The following is a 21003-nucleotide window of genomic DNA, read 5'->3' as shown; positions in this document are numbered from 1 at the left end:
AAAATATGACCCCTAAAAAAGGCCACAAAAAATGGCTACAAATCCCAACGTAAATCAAAATGGCGGACTTCCTGTTTGGTTTAGCAGATGGTTCCAAGAGACTTTTTTGTACATCGTGGGCTCTTATGTATGCCTCTAAATTATCATAGCGCTAGGTGAAACGTACAACCGGGAATGCTTCGTTAAAGAGGAGTTTTTTACCTCAAAATGTGATGACCGGCCCCTACGGGACTTCCTGTTGGGTTTAGCACATGGCACCAAGAGACTTTTTTGTACATCGTGGGATGTTAAATTTGTCTCCAAATTTTCGTAGCTCTCGCTGCTTCGTACAACTGGGAATGCTTCATTAAGAGGGAATTTTTTCCTTTGCAAACTGTGCATGCCACGGCAACAGCGTGCGACGAAATAAAAAGCTTTTAATAACTTTTCATCTTCAACATCTTAAGATGAATCACACCAAGTTTGGAGATGATCGGATAAACTCTGTAGGAGGAGTTCGTTAAAATAAGACCCCTATGAAATGGCCCAAAAAATGGCAACACATTCCAAAGTAAATCAAAATGGCGGACGCCCTGTTAGGTTTAGCATATGGTTCAAAAAGAGTTTTTTGTACCTTGAGGGCTGTTACATATGTCTTCAAATGTTGGTAACTCTAGGTGAAATGTACAGCCGGGAATGCTTCATTAAATAAGAATTTTGAAACACAAAATTTGATGCCTCGCCTCTGGCGGACTTCCTGTTAGGTTTAGCATATGGCACCAACAGGCTTTTTTGTAGATTATAGTCTGTTACATATGTGTACCAATTTTCATAGCTCTAGGTTAAACGTACCACCGGCAATGCTTCGTTAAGTAAGAATTTTGAAACTGTAAATTTGATGCCCCGCCACCGTCATATAGTATGTCAAAAACTTTAGATTTTTTACCATGGTGTTGTCCGAGGTCTTGAGATGGTACATCCCAAGTTTGAAGTCAATCGGGTTAACCGTGTAGGAGAAGCGGGCAAAAGTATGACCCCTGTAAATGTGCAAAAATGGGCCAAAATTGGACATTCAAATACTCATACCTCACTTCCTGTCTATTTTAGGGTACACATATCAAAGAGGTTTTTGTTCATCTGGATGTGCTACAGGTGCCACACAATTTTCGTAGCCATAGGACAATCGTAGCGGGACAGGGATCCGTTAAACCTATGTAGGTGGCGCTACAGAGCCATTTTTCTGTTATCATGTATGGCGACTTTAAAATATCAAATTTTTCGCCAGGCCTGATCTGCGTGTAAAGTTTGGTGAGTTTTCGTTCATGTTTAGTGCCTCAAAAATGTGGTTGTTTGCGGAAAAGAATAATAACAAAGAAAAAGAAGAATAATAATAATAAGAATTCCTTCAGGAACAATAGGGACCTCGCAGCGGTCGCTGCTCGGGCCCTAAAAAGAAGAAGAAGAAGAAGAAGAAGAAGAATAACTAGAGCTGCGAGCAGCTATAAAGGGCCCTCGCAACCTGGGCCACGTTGGGGTACTTGCACGTCGGGGTACTGGCATGTTGGGGTACTGTTTCATAGGAAACCGTCTAAATTGTAAATGTTTTTGCCATGCTTTGTGCTTGCAAAGTTTCATGGAAAGGCCAAAAATGATGCACAATTAACAAAATAAAATCACAATGGTTTGGCACATGGCTATAGAATAATTTTTGTAGGTATTAGACTGATAGGTGTGCCTCCAAATATTCACACATCTAGCTGAATCATATAATCGGAAATACTTCATAAAAATGTCTAGAGGGCGCTATTGAGCCATTTATTACAAATTGCACAACAAATCTCTAAAATATTCATGTTCTTGAGAGGTCTGATCTGTGTGCAAAGTTTTGAGTTTTCGCTCATGTTTAGACTTTCAAAAAAAAAAGTATTTTTCTTTGCAAACAATGCATCGCTAGAGCAAAGGCGTGACAAACAATTTCAATAACTTCATCTTAAATATCTTCAGATGAAACACGCCAAAGAATGAAGACGATCTGATAAGTTTTGTAGAAAATATGAGGCCTATAAAAGGCCCCAAAAAATGGCTACAAATAGCAAAGTAAATCAAAATGGCAGACTTCCTGTTTGGTTTAGCATATGGCTTTAGAAACTTTTTTGTCAGTCTTAGGCTGATAGGTATCCCAATTTTTACAAATCTAGCTGAATCATACATTTCCAAAAGCTTCATAAAAATATCTATAAGGCGCTATTGAGCCATTTATTGCAAATTGCACAAGAAATCTCTAAAATATTCATGTTTATGACAAGTCTGATGTGTGTGTAAAGTTCCATGAGTTTTCGCTCATTTAGACAAAAAAAAAAAAAAGCAGCATTTTACTTGGCAACTAATGCATCGCTATGGCAACGGCTTGCGACAAAATAAAAAAAACTTTCGATAACTTTGCATCTTAAACATCTTAAGATGAAACACACCAAGTTGGAAGACAGTCGGATAAATTTCGTAGGAGTTCGTTAAAATGTGACCCCTAAAAAAGGCCTAAATCAAAATGCCGGACTTCCTGTTTGGTTTAGCACATGGTTCCAAGAGACGTTTTTGTACATCGTGGGCTCTTATGTATGCCTGCAAATTATCATAGCGCTAGGTGAAACGTACAACCGGGAATGCTTCGTTAAAGATGAGTTTTTTTAGCTCAAAATGTGATGCCCGGCCCCTGGGGGACTTCCTGTTGCGTTTAGCACATGGCACCAAGAGACATTTTTGTACATCCTGGGCTGTTACATATGTCTACAATTTTTCGTCGCTCTAGCTGCTTCGTACAACTGGGAATGCTTCATTAAGAAGGATTTTTTTCCTTTGCAAAAGGTGCATGCCACGATAACAGCGTGTGACGAAATAAAAAACTTTCAATAACTTTTCATTTTCAACATCTTAAGATGAATCACACCAAGTTTGAAGATGATCGGATAAACTCTGTAGGAGGAGTTTGTTAAAATATGACCCCTATGAAATGGCCAAAAAAAATGGCAACACATTCCAAAGTAAATCAAAATGGCGGACGTCCTGTTAGGTTTAGCATATGGTTCAAAAAGAGTTTTTTGTACCTCGAGGGCTGTTGTATACCTCTACAAATTTTGGTAACTCTAGGTGAAACGTACAGCCGGGTATGCTTTGTTAAAGAGGAGTTTTTTTAGCTCAAAATGTGATGCCCAGCCCCTGGGGGACTTCCTGTTGGGTTTAGCACAGGGCACCAAGAGACTTTTTTGTACATCTTGGGCTGTTACATATATCTACAAATTTTCGTAGCTCTAGCTGCTTCGTACAACTGGCAATGCTTCTTTAAGGATATTTTTTTTCCTTTGCAAACAGTGCATGCCATGACAACAGCGTGCGACGAAATACAAAGCTTTCAATAACTTTTCATCTTCAACATCTTAAGATGAATCACACCAAGTTTGAAGATGATCGGATAAACACTGTAGGAGGAGTTCGTTAAAATAAGGCCCCAATGAAATGGCCAAAAAAATGGCAACACGTTCCAAAATAAATCAAAATAGCGGACTTCCTGATAGGTTTAGCATATGGTTCTAAAAAAAATTTTTGTACCTTGAGGGCTGTTACATATGTCTTCAAATTTTGGTAACTCGAGGTAAAACGTACAACCGGGAATGCTTCGTGAAGTAAGAATTTTGAAACTCAAAATTTGATGCCCCGCCTCTGGCGGACTTCCTGTTGGGTTTAGCATATGGCACCAACAGACTTTTTTGTAGATCATAGTCTGTTACATATGTGTACCAATTTTCGTAGCTCAAGGTTAAACGTACAACCGGCAATGCTACGTTTAGTAAGAGTTTTGAAACTCTAAATTTGATGCCCCACCGCCGTCATATAGTATGTCAAAAACTTTTGATTTTTTTACCATGGTGTTGTCCCAGGTCTTGAGATGGTACATCCCAAGTTTGAAGTCAATCGGATTAACCGTGGAGGAGAAGCGGGCAAAAGTATGACCCCTGTAAATGTGCAAAAATTGGCCAAAATTGGACATTTAAATACTCATATCTCACTTCCTGTCTATTTTAGGGTACACAGATCAAAGAGGTTTTTGTTCATCTGGATATGCTACAGGTGCCACACAATTTTCATAGCCGTAGGACAATCGTAGCGGGACAGGGATCCGTTTAAGCTATGTAGGTGGCGCTACAGAGCCATTTTTCTGTTATCGTGTATGGCGACTTTAAAATATCAAATTTTTCGCCAGGCCCGATCTGCGTGTAAAGTTTGGTGAGTTTTCGTTCACGTTTAGTGTCTCAAAAATGTGATTGTTTGCGGAAAAGAATAATAACAAATAAAAAGAAGAAGAACTAGAGCTGCGAGCAGCTATAAAGGGCCCTCGCAGCCCGGGCCACGTTGGGGTCCTTGCACGTTGGGGTACTTGCACGTTAGGGTACTGGCACGTTGGGATACTGGCATATTGGAAGCAAAATTTCTTTGAAAATGGCATAATAAACGTTTACATGTAGAATATTTTTTTTGCCAGTGTGTGTCAAGCTCAACGGGTTTTGGTGATCGTTAAGACCTGCAAAAATCAGCGTCCTTTTTTATTTTTAGGCAATGAGTTTCCCTGATTGGTATTTTTTGTAAAAGTGGATATAGACGTCATCGCTCGTTGTACTCATTGCACAATGTTACTTTTATTGTCCAAAGGGGCAATCAAAAATTAATAAAACAAAATGGAAACGTACATACGTTTGGATCGGTGTGAAGCCAGTGAACAATTTGAGGGGTGGAAACTAAAAGAATATTCATAAATGACTTAGTTATCACACTTAGAATGAGTTTACATTTTTTGTACAAAATACCATATGTGTGTGTTTTTTTTTTAATATGAGCCTCAAGGGCTATATGGCGCTGTATTTATAACTGAATGTTGTCATAGGGATACCTTCAGGCCTTGATTATAAGCATACATGTAGAGTTTGGGATTTTTTTTGGAGCATGTACCGTGGAGTTATTAAGCATATCCTTCATTCACGATATTGCTTTTAATGTCCACAGAGGCTATCAAAAATAAATAAAAATATATATATGTTTGGATAAGTCTGATGCCAGTGAACATTTTGAGTGGTGGAAACTAAAAGAATATTCATAAATGACTTAGTTATCACACTTAGAATGAGTTTACATTTTTTGTACAAAATACCGTATGTGGGGTATTTTTTTTTATGCCTCATGGGCTAGGTGGCACTGCATATATAACTGAATGTTGTCATAGATATAGCTTCAGGCCTTGACGATAAACATACATGTCAAGTTTGGGATTTTTTGGAGCATGTACCGGGGAGTTATTAAGCATAAACTTTTTCAGTGCGAAACACAAATTTTGATGCCCCGCCTTCATCATATAGTATTTAGAAAGGTCAAGATTTTTCCCCCTGTCGTTGGCTCGGGTCTTGACATGGTCCAGGTCAAGTCTTAACTCAGTCAGATGAAACGTGTAGGAGAAGTGGGCAAAAGTCTGCCCCCTGTGAATGTGCAAAAATCGTCAAAAATGGGACATTCAAAAATTCGTAGCTCACTTCCTGTTCATTTTAGCATATGGATCCAAGAGACTTTTTTGTAGGTCTTGGGCTCCCTCAAACACCTAAAAATTTTCGTAGATCTTGCTGAAACGTACAACCGGGGCTGCTTCGTTAAAAATATCTAGGGGGCGCTATTGAGTCATTTTTGTAAAAATAGCACAATCAACTATAAAATATTGCTCATTTTACCAGGCCAGATGTGTGTGCCAAGTTTCATGAGTTTCTGCGCATGTTTAGACCATAAAAACTGGCGTTGTTTTCTTGGCGAACAGCGCTTAGCCACGCCCACAGTGATTCGCGAAAACTCACAAACTTCGTGTTGTGACATCATGAAGGCCGAAACCCTCATCTGAGCAAATATGAGGTAGGTCCAGTTAACGTGTTTGGAGAAAAACGTAGAAGAAAATTCGTAAGAAAACAAATTGCCACTAGGTGGCGCTATCAGTTAGATGAAATATAAGTCAGTAGATGTCTTTAGGGCTGGACTCTCATCAAATGTGTGAAATTTTGAGAAGATAGGATCATCTCGGTCAAGTTAATGCAGCTTTTATTTTCACGAAAAATCTTCAGACTTTGCGTCACCGTAGCGGCCACGCCCTTTGGCGAAAAGTTACAATATTCGGTGTGGGGCATGATCAACATCTTAAGGCTTTTCTGACCAATTTTCAAATGGATCCCTTCAACAAGCTCAGCACAGTAGCTAAAAACGTAAAGTATGACATTTATTGTAACCACTAGGTGGCGCTATATGTATAACTGAATTTTATCATATAGATGTTTTCAGGCCGTGACTATTACGTTGCCTGAGAAGTTTGAGATTTTTTGGAGCTTGAACATGGGAGTTATTAAGCATTTGCTCTTTCTGGACAAATGAAATTTTAAAGGCAATATTTGATGCCCCGCCCCCGTCATATAGTATTTCAAAAAGGCAAGATGTTTTGCCCAGTTGTTCTCTCAGGTCTTGAGATGATAAATGCCAAGTTTGAAGTCAATTGGATGAAAAATGTTTGCAAAGGGGGAAAAAGCATGACCACAGTGAATGTGCCAAAATCGGCCAAAATTGGACATTAAAAAATTCATAGCTCACTTCCTGTACATTTTAGCTACATGGTCCCAATAGACTTTTTTGTGCGTCTCGGGGTGCTACACATGCCTGCCGATTTTTGTTGCACTAGCTCAAACGTGCCGGGCTTGGTTTTTATTTTTCTACGCTAGGGGGCGCTATAGAGTCGCGTTGTTATAACGACTTCATAATATCAAATTTTTCGCCGGACCTGAGGAGTGTGCAAAGTTCGGTGAGTTTTCGTGAATATTTATGTACCCAAAATCGCGATTGTTTGCGGAGAATAAAGAATAATAATAACTAGAGCTGCGAGCAGCTATAAAGGGCCCTCGCAGCCCGGGCCACGTTGGGGTCCTTGCACGTTGGGGTACTTGCACGTTGGGGTACTGGCACGTTGGGGTACTGGCATATTGGAAGCAAAATTTCTTTGAAAATGGCATAATAAACGTTTACATGTAGAATATTTTTTTTGCCAGTGTCTGTCAAGCTCAACGGATTTTGGTGATTGTTAAGACCTGCAAAAATCAGCGTCCTTATTTATTTTTAGGCAATGAGTTGCCCTGATTGGTATTTTTTTGTAAAAGTGTATATACACATCATCTCTCGTTGTACTCATTGCACAATGTTTACTTTTATTGTCCAAAGGGGCAATCAAAAATGAATAAAACAAAATGGAAACGTACATACGTTTGGATCGGTGTGAAGCCAGTGAACAATTTGAGTGGTGGAAACTAAAAGAATATTCATAAATGACTTAGTTATCACACTTAGAATGAGTGTACATTTTTTGTACAAAATACCGTATGTGGGGTATTTTTTTAATTTTTTTTTATATAAGCCTCAACGGCTAGGTGGTGCTGTATTTATAACTGAATGTTGTCATAGAGATACCTTCAGGCCTTGATTATAAGCATACATGTCAAGTGTGGGATTTTTTTTGGAGCATGTACCGGGGAGTTATTAAGCATATCCTTTTTCATTGCGAAACACAAATTTTGATGCCCCGCCCTCATCATATAGTATTTCGAAAAGTCAAAATTTTTCCCCCTGTCGTTGGCTCAGGTCTTGACATGGTCCAGGCCAAGTCTTAACTCAGTCGGATGAAACGTGTAGGAGAGGTGGGCAAAAGTCTGCCCCCTGTGAATGTGCAAAAATCGTCAAAAATGGGACATTCAAAAATTCGTAGCTCACTTCCTGTTCATTTTAGCATATGGGTACAAGAGACTTTTTTGTAGGTCTTGGGCTCCCTCATACACCTGAAAATATTCGTCGTTCTTGCTTAAACGTACAACCGGGGCTGCTTCGTTAAAAATTTCGAGGGGGCGCTATTGAGTCATTTTTGTAAAAATAGCACAATCAACAATAAAATATTCCTCATTTTACCAGGCCAGATGTTTGTGCCAAGTTTCAGGAGTTTCTGTGCATGTTTAGACCCTCAAAACTGGCGTTGTTTTCTTGGCGAACAGCGCTTAGCCACGCCCACAGCAATTCGTGAAAACTCACAAACTTCGTGTTGTGACATCATGAAGGCCGAAACCCTCATCTGAGCAAATATGAGGTAGGTCCAGTTAACGTGTTTGGAGAAAAACGTAGAAGAAAATTCGTAAGAAAAAAAATTGCCACTAGGTGGCGCTATCAGTTAGATGAAATGTAAGTTAGTAGATGTCTTTAGAGCTGGACTCTCATCAAATGTCTGAAATTTTGAGAAGATAGGATCATCTCGGTCAAGTTAATGCAGCTTTTATTGTCACGAAAAATCTTCAGACTTTGCGTCACCGTAGCGGCCACGCCCTTTGGCGAAAAGTTACAATATTCGGTGTGGGGCATCATCAACATCTTAAGGCTTTTCTGACCAATTTTCAACTGGATCCCTTCAACGAGCTCAGCACAGTAGCTAAAAACGTAAAGTATGACATTTATTGTAACCACTAGGTGGCGCTATATGTATAACTGAATTTTGTCATATAGATGTTTTCAGGCCGTGACTATTACGTTGCCTGAGAAGTTTGAGATTTTTTGGAGCTTGTACATGGGAGTTATTCAGCATTTGCTCTTTCTGGACAAATGAAATTTTAAAGGCAATATTTGATGCCCCGCCCCCGTCATATAGTATTTCGAAAAGGCAAGACTTTTTGCCCAGCTGTTCTCTTAGGTCTTGAGATGATAAATACCAAGTTTGAAGTCAATGGGATGAAAAATGTTTGCATAGGGGGAAAAAGCATGACCACAGTGAAAGTGCCAAAATAGGCCAAAATTGGACATTAAAAAATTCATAGCTCACTTCCTGTACATTTTAGCTACATGGTCCCAATAGACTTTTTTGTGCGTCTCGGGGTGCTACACGTGCCTGCCAATTTTCGTTGCTCTAGCTCAAACGTGCCGGGCTTGGTTTTTATTTTTCTATGCTAGGGGGCGCTATAGAGTCGCGTTGTTATAACGACTTCATAATATCAAATTTTTCGCCGGACCTGAGGAGTGTGCAAAGTTCGGTGAGTTTTCGTGAATATTTAGGTACCCAAAATCGCGATTGTTTGCGGAGAATAAAGAAAAAGAAGAAGAACTAGAGCTGCGAGCAGCTATAAAGGGCCCTCGCAACCTGGGCCACGTTGGGGTACTTGCACGTCGGGGTACTGGCACGTTGGGGTACTGTCAAATCGGACAAGGACCATCTAAAATGTTTTTGACAAGCTTTGTGAGTGCAAAAGGCCAAAGATGGTGTGCAATTCCCAAAATAAATTCAAAATGGCGGACTTCCTTTTAGGTTTAGCATACGGCTACAGAATACTTTTTGTAGGTCTTAAGCTAATAGGTATGCCTCCCAGTTTTCACAAATCTAGGTCAAGTCATCTTTAGTTGTGTATCGCTTGAATCATACAATTGGAAATGCTCCATAAAAATGCATGGAGGGCGCTATTGAGCACAACGTTGGGTTACTTGCACGTCAAGGTACTGGCACGTTGGGGTACTGTTACATGGAACAAGGACCATTTAAAATGTTAGTTTTTTCCATGCCTTGTCTGTGCAAAGTTTAATGAAAGAGGCCAAAAATGATGTATAATTCCCAAAATAAAATCAAAATAGCGGACTTCCTCTTTGGTTTGGCAAATGGCTACATCATACTTTTTTGTAGGTATTAGGCTGATAGGGGTCTGTCCTAATTTTCACAAATCTAGCAGAATCATACAATCGGAAATACTTCATAAAAATGTCTAGAGGGCGCTATTTATTGCAAATTGCACAATAAATCTCTAAAAATTCATGTTCATGACAAGTCTGATGTGTTTGCAAAGTTTCATGAGTTTTCACACATGTATAGATAAAAAAAACAAAGCAGCACTTTACTTGGCAAACAATGCATCGCTATAGCAGCAGCGTGCGACAAAATAAAAAACTTTCGATAACTTTGCATCTTAAACATCTTAAGATGAAACACACCAAGTTTGAAGACGGTCGGATGAACTTTGTACGAGGAGTTCGTTAAAATATGACCCCTGAAAAAGGCCACAAAAAATGGCAACAAATCCCATCGTAAATCAAAATGGCAGACTTCCTGTTTGGTTTAGCACATGGTTCCAAGAGACTTTTTTGTACATCGTGGGCTCTTATGTATGCCTGCAAATTATCATCGCGCTAGGTGAAACGTACAACCGGGAATGCTTCGTTAAAGAGGAGTTTTCTAGCTCAAAATGTGATGCCCGGCCCCTGGGGGACTTCCTGTTGGGTTTAGCACATGGCACCAAGAGACTTTTTTGTACATTGTGGGCTGTTACAAATGTCTACAAATTTTTGTAGCTCTAGCTACTTCGTACAACTGGGAATGCTTCATTAAGAAGGATTTTTTTCCTTTGCAAAAAGTGCATGCCACGACAACAGCGTGCGAAGAAATAAAGAGCTTTCAATAAGTTTTCATCCTCAACATCTTAAGATGAGGTACACCAAGTTTGAAGATGATCGGATAAACTCTGTAGGAGGAGTTCGTTAAAATATGACCCCTATGAAATGGCCCAAAAAATGGCAACACATTCCAAAGTAAATCAAAATGGCGGACGTCCTGTTAGGTTTAGCATATGGTTCAAAAAGAGTTTTTTGTACCTCGAGGGCTGTTATATACCTCTACAAATTTTGGTAACTCTAGGTGAAACGTACAGCCGGGTATGCTTTGTTAAAGAGGAGTTTTTTAGCTCAAAATGTGATGCCCGGCCCCTGGGGGACTTCCTGTTGGGTTTAGCACAGGGCACCAAGAGACTTTTTTGTACATCTTGGGCTGTTACGTATGTCTACAAATTTTCGTAGCTCTCGCTGCTTCGTACAAGTTGGAATGCTTCTTTAAGGATATTTTTTTTCCTTTGCAAACAGTGCATGCCATGACAACAGCGTGCGACGAAATACAAAGCTTTCAATAACTTTTCATCTTCAACATCTTAAGATGAATCACACCAAGTTTGAAGATGATCGGATAAACACTGTAGGAGGAGTTCGTTAAAATAAGACCCCAATGAAATGGCCAAAAAAATGGCAACACGTTCCAAAATAAATCAAAATGGCGGACTTCCTGTGAGGTTTAGCATATGGTTCAAAAAGAGTTTTTTGTAGGTCATAGTCTGTTACATATGTGTACCAATTTTCGTAGCTCTAGATTAAACGTACAACCGGCAATGCTTCGTGAAGTAAGAATTTTTAAACTCTAAATTTGATGCGTCGCCGCCGTCATATAGTATATCAAAAACTTTAGATTTTTTACAATGATGTTGTCCCAGGTGTTGAGATGGTCCATCCCAAGTTTGAAGTTAATCGGGTTAACCGTGTAGGAGAAGCGGGCAAAAGTATGACCCCTGTAAATGTGCAAAACTGGGCCAAAATTGGACAGTCAGATGATCATACCTCACTTTCTGTCTATTTTAGGGTACACACATCAAAGAGGTTTTTGTTCATCTGGATGTGCTACGGGTGCCACACAATTTTCGTCGCCATAGGACAATCGTAGCGGGACAGGGATCCGTTTAACCTATGTAGGTGGCGCTATGGAGCCATTTTTCTGTTATCATGTATGGCGACTTTAAAATATCAAATTTTTCGCCAGGCCTGATGTGCGTGTAAAGTTTGGTGAGTTTTCGTTCACGTTTAGCGTCTCAAAAATGCGATTGTTTGCGGAGAAGAATAATAATAAGAATAATAATAATAAGAAGAATTCCTACAAAAACAATAGGGCCTCGCAGCGGCACCGCCGCCGCCGCTGCTCGGGCCCTAATAATAATAACTAGAGCTGCGAGCAGCTATAAAGGGCCCTCGCAGCCCGGGCCACGTTGGGGTCCTTGCACGTTGGGGTACTTGCACGTTGGGGTACTGGCACATTGGAAGCAAAATTTCTTTGAAAATGGCATAATAAACGTTTACATGTAGAATATTTTTTTGCCAGTGTGTGTGTCAAGCTCAACGGGTTTTGGTGATTGTTAAGACCTGCAAAAATCAGCGTCCTTTTTTATTTTTAGGCAATGAGTTGCCCTGATTGGTATTTTTTTGTAAAAGTGTATATACACATCATCGCTCGTTGTACTCATTGCACAATGTTTACTTTTATTGTCCAAAGGGGCAATCAAAAATGAATAAAACAAAATGGAAACGTACATACGTTTGGATCGGTGTGAAGCCAGTGAACAATTTGAGTGGTGGAAACTAAAAGAATATTCATAAATGACTTAGTTATCACACTTAGAATGAGTGTACATTTTTTGTACAAAATACCGTATGTGGGGTATTTTTTTTATTTTTTATATAAGCCTCAAGGGCTAGGTGGCGCTGTATTTAGAACTGAATGTTGTCATAGAGATACCTTCAGGCCTTGATTATAAGCATACATGTCAAGTGTGGGATTTTTTTTGGAGCATGTACCGTGGAGTTATTAAGCATATCCTTCATTCACGATATTGCTTTTAATGTCCATAGAGGCTATCAAAAATAAATACAAATATATATATGTTTGGATAAGTCTGATGCCAGTGAACATTTTGAGTGGTGGAAACTAAAAGAATATTCATAAATGACTTCGTTATCACACTTAGAATGAGTTTACATTTTTTGTACAAAATACCGTATGTGGGGTATTTTTTTTTCATGCCTCAAGGGCGAGGTGGCGCTGCATATATAACTGAATGTTGTCATAGAGATAACTTCAGGCCTTGACGATAAACATACATGTCAAGTTTGGGATTTTTTGGAGCATGTCCCGGGGAGTTATCAAGCATATCCTTTTACATTGCGAAACACAAATTTTGATGCCCCGCCCTCATCATATAGTATTTCGAAAAGTCAAAATTTTTCCCCCTGTCGTTGGCTCAGGTCTTGACATGGTCCAGGCCAAGTCTTAACTCAGTCGGATGAAACGTGTAGGAGAAGTGGGCAAAAGTCTGCCCCCTGTGAATGTGCAAAAATCGTCAAAAATGGGACATTCAAAAATTCGTAGCTCACTTCCTGTTCATTTTAGCATATGGTTACAAGAGACTTTTTTGTAGGTCTTGGGCTCCCTCATACACCTAAAAATATTCGTCGTTCTTGCTTAAACGTAAAACCGGGGCTGCTTCGTTAAAAATTTCGAGGGGGCGCTATTGAGTCATTTTTGTAAAAATAGCACAATCAACAATAAAATATTACTCATTTTACCAGGCCAGATGTGTGTGCCAAGTTTCAGGAGTTTCTGAGCATGTTTAGACCCTCAAAACTGGCGTTGTTTTCTTGGCGAACAGCGCTTAGCCACGCCCACAGCAATTCGCGAAAACTCACAAACTTCGTGTTGTGACATCATGAAGGCCGAAACCTTCATCTGAGCAAATATGAGGTAGGTCCAGTTAACGTGTTTGGAGAAAAACGTAGAAGAAAATTCGTAAGAAAAAAAATATGCCACTAGGTGGCGCTATCAGTTAGATGAAATGTAAGTTAGTAGATGTCTTTAGAGCTGGACTCTCATCAAATGTGGGAAATTTTGAGAAGATAGGATCATCTCGGTCAAGTTAATGCAGCTTTTATTGTCACGAAAAATCTTCAGACTTTGCGTCACCGTAGCGGCCACGCCCTTTGGCGAAAAGTTACAATATTCGGTGTGGGGCATCATCAACATCTTAAGGCTTTTCTGACCAATTTTCAACTGGATCCCTTCAACGAGCTCAGCACAGTAGCTAAAAACGTAAAGTATGACATTTATTGTAACCACTAGGTGGCGCTATATGTATAACTGAATTTTGTCATATAGATGTTTTCACGCCGTGACTATTACGTTGCCTGAGAAGTTTGAGATTTTTTGGAGCTTGTACATGGGAGTTATTCAGCATTTGCTCTTTCTGGACAAATGAAATTTTAAAGGCAATATTTGATGCCCCGCCCCCGTCATATAGTATTTCGAAAAGGCAAGATTTTTTGCCCAGCTGTTCTCTTAGGTCTTGAGATGATAAATGCCAAGTTTGAAGTCAATGGGATGAAAAATGTTTGCATAGGGGGAAAAAGCATGACCACAGTGAATGTGCCAAAATAGGCCAAAATTGGACATTAAAAAATTCATAGCTCACTTCCTGTACATTTTAGCTCCATGGTCCCAATAGACTTTTTTGTGCGTCTCGGGGTGCTACAGGTGCCTGCCAATTTTCGTTGCTTTAGCTCAAACATGCCGGGCTTGGTTTTTATTTTTCTACGCTAGGGGGCGCTATAGAGTCGCGTTGTTATGACGACTTCATAATATCAAATTTTTCGCCGGGCCTGAGGAGTGTGCAAAGTTTGGTGAGTTTTCGTGAATGTTTAGGTACTCAAAAATGCGATCGTTTACGGAGAATAATAATAATAATAATAATAATAATAATAATAATAATAATAATAATTCGAACGAAAAACAATAGGGACCTCGCAGCGGTCGCTGCTCGGGCCCTAACTAGAGCTGCAAGCAGCTATAAAGGGCCCTGGCAGCCCGGCCACGTTGGGGTCCTTGCACGTTGTGGTACTTGCATGTTAGGGTACTGGCACGTTGGGGTACTGGCATATTGGAAGCAAAATTTCTTTGATAATGGCATAATAAACGTTTACATGTAGAATTTTTTTTTGCCAGTGTGTGTCAAGCTCAACGGGTTTTGGTGATTGTTAAGACCTGCAAAAATCAGCGTCCTTATTTATTTTTAGGCAATGAGTTGCCCTGATTGGTATTTTTTGTAAAAGTGTATATATACATCATCGCTCGTTGTACTCATTGCACAATGTTACTTTTATTGTCCAAAGGGGCAATCAAAAATGAATAAAACAAAATGGAAACGTACATACGTTTGGATCGGTGTGAAGCCAGTGAACAATTTGAGTGGTGGAAACTAAAAGAATATTCATAAATGGCTTAGTTATCACACTTAGAATGAGTTTACATTTTTTGTACAAAATACCGTATGTGTTTTTGTTTTTTTTATATATTATGCCTCAAGGGCTAGGCGGCGCTGTATTTATAACTGAATGTTGTCATAGAGATACCTTCAGGCCTTGATTATAAGCATACATGTCAAGTGTGGGATTTTTTGGAGCATGTACCGGGGAGTTATTAAGCATATCCTTTTTCAGTGCGAAACACAAATTTTGATGCCCCGCCTTCATCATATAGTATTTCGAAAGGTCAAGATTTTTCACCCTGTCGTTGGCTCAGGTCTTGACATGGTCCAGGTCAAGTCTTAACTCAGTCAGATGAAACGTGTAGGAGAAGTGGGCAAAAGTCTGCCCCCTGTGAATGTGCAAAAATTGTCAAAAATGGGACATTCAAAAATTCGTAGCTAACTTCCTGTTCATTTTAGCATATGGGTCCAAGAGACTTTTTTGTAGGTCTTGGGCTCCCTCATACACCTAAAAATATTCGTCGTTCTTGCTTAAACGTACAACCGGGGCTGCTTCGTTAAAAACTTCTCGGGGGCGCTATTGAGTCATTTTTGTAAAAATAGCACAATCAACAATAAAATATTGCTCATTTTACCAGGCCAGATGTGTGTGCCAAGTTTCATGAGTTTCTGTGCATGTTTAGACCCTCAAAACTGGCGTTGTTTTCTTGGCGAACAGCGCTTAGCCACACCCACAGCAATTCGCGAAAACTCACAAACTTCGTGTTGTGACATCATGAAGGCCGAAACCCTCATCTGAGCAAATATGAGGTAGGTCCAGTTAACGTGTTTGGAGAAAAACGTAGAAGAAAATTCGTAAGAAAAAAAATTGCCACTAGGTGGCGCTATCAGTTAGATGAAATATAAGTCAGTAGATGTCTTTAGGGCTGGACTCTCATCAAATGTGTGAAATTTTGAGAAGATAGGATCATCTCGGTCAAGTTAATGCAGCTTTTATTTTCACGAAAAATCTTCAGACTTTGCGTCACCGTAGCGGCCACGCCCTTTGGCGAAAAGTTACAATATTCGGTGTGGGGCATGATCAACATCTTAAGGCTTTTCTGACCAATTTTCAAATGGATCCCTTCAACAAGCTCAGCACAGTAGCTAAAAACGTAAAGTATGACATTTATTGTAACCACTAGGTGGCGCTATATGTATAACTGAATTTTATCATATAGATGTTTTCAGGCCGTGACTATTACGCTGCCTGAGAAGTTTGAGATTTTTTGGAGCTTGAACATGGGAGTTATTAAGCATTTGCTCTTTCTGGACAAATGAAATTTTAAAGGCAATATTTGATGCCCCGCCCCCGTCATATAGTATTTCAAAAAGGCAAGATGTTTTGCCCAGTTGTTCTCTCAGGTCTTGAGATGATAAATGCCAAGTTTGAAGTCAATTGGATGAAAAATGTTTGCAAAGGGGGAAAAAGCATGACCACAGTGAATGTGCCAAAATCGGCCAAAATTGGACATTAAAAAATTCATAGCTCACTTCCTGTACATTTTAGCTACATGGTCCCAATAGACTTTTTTTGTGCGTCTCGGGGTGCTACACGTGCCTGCCAATTTTTGTTGCACTAGCTCAAACGTGCCGGGCTTGGTTTTTATTTTTCTACGCTAGGGGGCGCTATCGAGTCGCATTGTTATGACGACTTAATAATATCAAATTTTTCGCCGGGCCTGAGGAGTGTGCAAAGTTCGGTGAGTTTTCGTGAATGTTTAGGTACCCAAAATCGCGATCGTTTGCGGAGAATAAAGAATAATAATAATAATAATAATAATAATAATAATAATAATTTTTACAAAAACAATAGGGACCTCGCAGCGGTCGCTGCTCGGGCCCTAATAATAATAATAATGATAATAATAATAATTTTTACAAAAACAATAGGGACCTCGCAGCGGTCGCTGCTCGGGCCCTAACTAGAGCTGCAAGCAGCTATAAAGGGCCCTCGCAGCCCGGCCACGTTGGGGTCCTTGCACGTTGTGGTACTTGCATGTTAGGGTACTGGCACGTTGGGGTACTGGCATATTGGAAGCAAAATTTCTTTGATAATGGCATAATAAACGTTTACATGTAGAATTTTTTTTTGCCAGTGTGTGTCAAGCTCAACGGGTTTTGGTGATTGTTAAGACCTGCAAAAATCAGCGTCCTTATTTATTTTTAGGCAATGAGTTGCCCTGATTGGTATTTTTTGTAAAAGTGTATATATACATCATCGCTCGTTGTACTCATTGCACAATGTTACTTTTATTGTCCAAAGGGGCAATCAAAAATGAATAAAACAAAATGGAAACGTACATACGTTTGGATCGGTGTGAAGCCAGTGAACAATTTGAGTGGTGGAAACTAAAAGAATATTCATAAATGGCTTAGTTATCACACTTAGAATGAGTTTACATTTTTTGTACAAAATACCGTATGTGTTTTTGTTTTTTTTATATATTATGCCTCAAGGGCTAGGCGGCGCTGTATTTATAACTGAATGTTGTCATAGAGATACCTTCAGGCCTTGATTATAAGCATACATGTCAAGTGTGGGATTTTTTTTGGAGCATGTACCGTGGAGTTATTATGCATATCCTTCATTCACGATATTGCTTTTAATGTCCACAGAGGCTATCAAAAATAAATAAAAATATATATATGTTTGGATAAGTCTGATGCCAGTGAACATTTTGAGTGGTGGAAACAAAAAGAATATTCATAAATGACTTAGTTATCACACTTAGAATGAGTTTACATTTTTTGTACAAAATACCGTATGTGGGGTATTTTTTTTTTATGCCTCAAGGGCTAGGTGACGCTGCATATATAACTGAATGTTGTCATAGAGATAGCTTCAGGCCTTGACGATAAACATACATGTCAAGTTTGGGATTTTTTGGAGCATGTACCGGGGAGTTATTAAGCATATCCTTTTTCAGTGCGAAACACAAATTTTGATGCCCCGCCTTCATCATATAGTATTTCGAAAAGTCAAGATTTTTCCCCCTGTCGTTGGCTCAGGTCTTGACATGGTCCAGGTCAAGTCTTAACTCAGTCAGATGAAACGTGTAGGAGAAGTGGGCAAAAGTCTGCCCCCTGTGAATGTGCAAAAATCGTCAAAAATGGGACATTCAAAAATTCGTAGCTCACTTCCTGTTCATTTTAGCATATGGGTCCAAGAGACTTTTTTTGTAGGTCTTGGGCTCCCTCATACACCTAAAAATTTTCGTAGATCTTGCTTAAACGTACAACCGGGGCTGCTTCATTAAAAATTCCTAGGGGGAGCTATTGAGTCATTTTTGTAAAAATAGCACAATCAACAATAAAATATTGTTCATTTTACCAGGCCAGATGTGTGTGCCAAGTTTCATGAGTTTCTGCGCATGTTTAGACCCTCAAAACTGGCGTTGTTTTCTTGGCGAACAGTGCTTAGCCACGCCCACAGCGATTCGCGAAAACTCACAAACTTCGTGTTGTGACATCATGAAGGCCGAATCCCTCATCTGAGCAAATATGAGGTAGGTCCAGTTAACGTGTTTGGAGAAAAACGTAGAAGAAAATTCGTAAGAAAAAAAATTGCCACTAGGTGGCGCTATCAGTAAGATGAAATATAAGTTCATAGATGTCTTTAGGGCTGGACTCTCATCAAATGTGTGAAATTTTGAGAAGATAGGATCATCTCGGTCAAGTTCATGCAGCTTTTATTGTCACGAAAAATCTTTAGACTTTGCGGCACCGTAGCGGCCACGCCCTTTGGCGAAAAGTTACAATATTCGGTGTGGGGCATGATCAACATCTTAAGGCTTTTCTGACCAATTTTCAACTGGATCCCTTCAACGAGCTCAGCGCAGTAGCTAAAAACGTAAAGTATGACATTTATTGTTACCACTAGGTGGCGCTATATGTATAACTGAATTTTATCATATAGATGTTTTCAGGCCGTGACTATTACATTGCCTGAGAAGTTTGAGATTTTTTGGAGCTTGAACATGGGAGTTATTAAGCATTTGCTCTTTCTGGACAAATGAAATTTTAAAGGCAATATTTGATGCCCCGCCCCCATCATATAGTATTTCGAAAAGGCAAGACTTTTTGCCCAGTTGTTCTCTCACATCTTGAGATGATAAATGCCAAGTTTGAAGTTAATTGGATGAAAAATGTTTGCAGAGGGGGAAAAAGCATGACCACAGTGAATGTGCCAAAATAGGCCAAAATTGGACATTAAAAAATTCATAGCTCATTTCCTGTACATTTTAGCTACATGGTCCCAATAGACGTTTTTGTGCATCTCGGGGTGCTACACGTGCCTGCCAATTTTCGTTGCTCTAGCTCAAACGTGCCGGGCTTGGTTTTTATTTTTCTACGCTAGGGGGCGCTATAGAGTTGCGTTGTTATGACGACTTCATAATATCAAATTTTTCGCCGGGCCTGAGGAGTGTGCAAAGTTCGGTGAGTTTTCGTGAATGTTTAGGTACCCAAAATCGGGATCGTTTGCGGAGAATAAAGAAGAAGAAGAAGAAGAATAACTAGAGCTGCGAGCAGCTATAAAGGGCCCTCGCAGCCCGGGCCACGTTGGGGTCCTTGCACGTTGTGGTACTTGCATGTTGGGGTACTGGCACATTGGGGTACTGGCATATTGGAAGCAAAATTTCTTTGAAAATGGCATAATAAACGTTTACATGTAGAATATTTTTTTGCCAGTGTGTGTGTCAAGCTCAACGGGTTTTGGTGATTGTTAAGACCTGCAAAAATCAGCGTCCTTTTTTATTTTTAGGCAATGAGTTGCCCTGATTGGTATTTTTTTGTAAAAGTGTATATACACATCATCGCTCGTTGTACTCATTGCACAATGTTACTTTTATTGTCCAAAGGGGCAATCAAAAATGAATAAAACAAAATGGAAACGTACATACGTTTGGATCGGTGTCAAGCCAGTGAACAATTTGAGTGGTGGAAACTAAAAGAATATTCATAAATGACTTAGTTATCACACTTAGAATGAGTGTACATTTTTTGTACAAAATACCGTATGTGGGGTATTTATTTTTTTTTTATATAAGCCTCAAGGGCTAGGTGGCGTTGTATTTTTAACTGAATGTTGTCATAGAGATACCTTCAGGCCTTGATTATAAGCATACATGTCAAGTGTGGGATTTTTTTTGGAGCATTTACTGTGGAGTTATTAAGCATATCCTTCATTCACGATATTGCTTTTAATGTCCATAGAGGCTATCAAAAATAAATAAAAATATATATATGTTTGGATAAGTCTGATGCCAGTGAACATTTTGAGTGGTGGAAACTAAAAGAATATTCAGAAATGACTTCGTTATCACACTTAGAATGAGTGTACATTTTTTGTACAAAATACCGTATGTGGGGTATTTTTTTTTTATTCCTCAAGGGCTAGGTGGCGCTGCATATATAACTGAATGTTGTCACAGAGATAACTTCAGGCCTTGACGATAAACATACATGTCAAGTTTGGGATTTTTTGGAGCATGTACCGGGGAGTTATCAAGCATATCCTTTTTCATTGCGAAACACACATTTTGATGCCCCGCCCTCATCATATAGTATTTCGAAAAGTCAAAATTTTTCCCCCTGTCGTTGGCTCAGGTCTTGACATGGTCCAGGCCAAGTCTTAACTCAGTCGGATGAAACGTGTAGGAGAAGTGGGCAAAAGTCTGCCCCCTGTGAATGTGCAAAAATCGTAAAAAATGGGACATTCAAAAATTCATAGCTCACTTCCTGTTCATTTTAGCATATGGGTCCAAGAGACTTTTTTGTAGGACTTGGGCTCCCTCATACACCTAAAAATATTCGTCGTTCTTGCTTAAACGTACAACCGGGGCTGCTTTGTTAAAAACTTCTAGGGGGCGCTATTGAGTCATTTTTGTAAAAAAATAGCACAATCAACAATAAAATATGGCTCATTTTACCAGGCCAGATGTGTGTGCCAAGTTTCATGAGTTTCTGTGCATGTTTAGACCCTCAAAACTGGCGT

This window comes from Festucalex cinctus, chromosome 6 (genome assembly GCF_051991245.1).
Source record: "Festucalex cinctus isolate MCC-2025b chromosome 6, RoL_Fcin_1.0, whole genome shotgun sequence".
In the NCBI taxonomy this organism is placed as follows: Eukaryota; Metazoa; Chordata; class Actinopteri; order Syngnathiformes; family Syngnathidae; genus Festucalex; species Festucalex cinctus.
Note: the sequence above shows the minus strand (reverse complement) of the source record.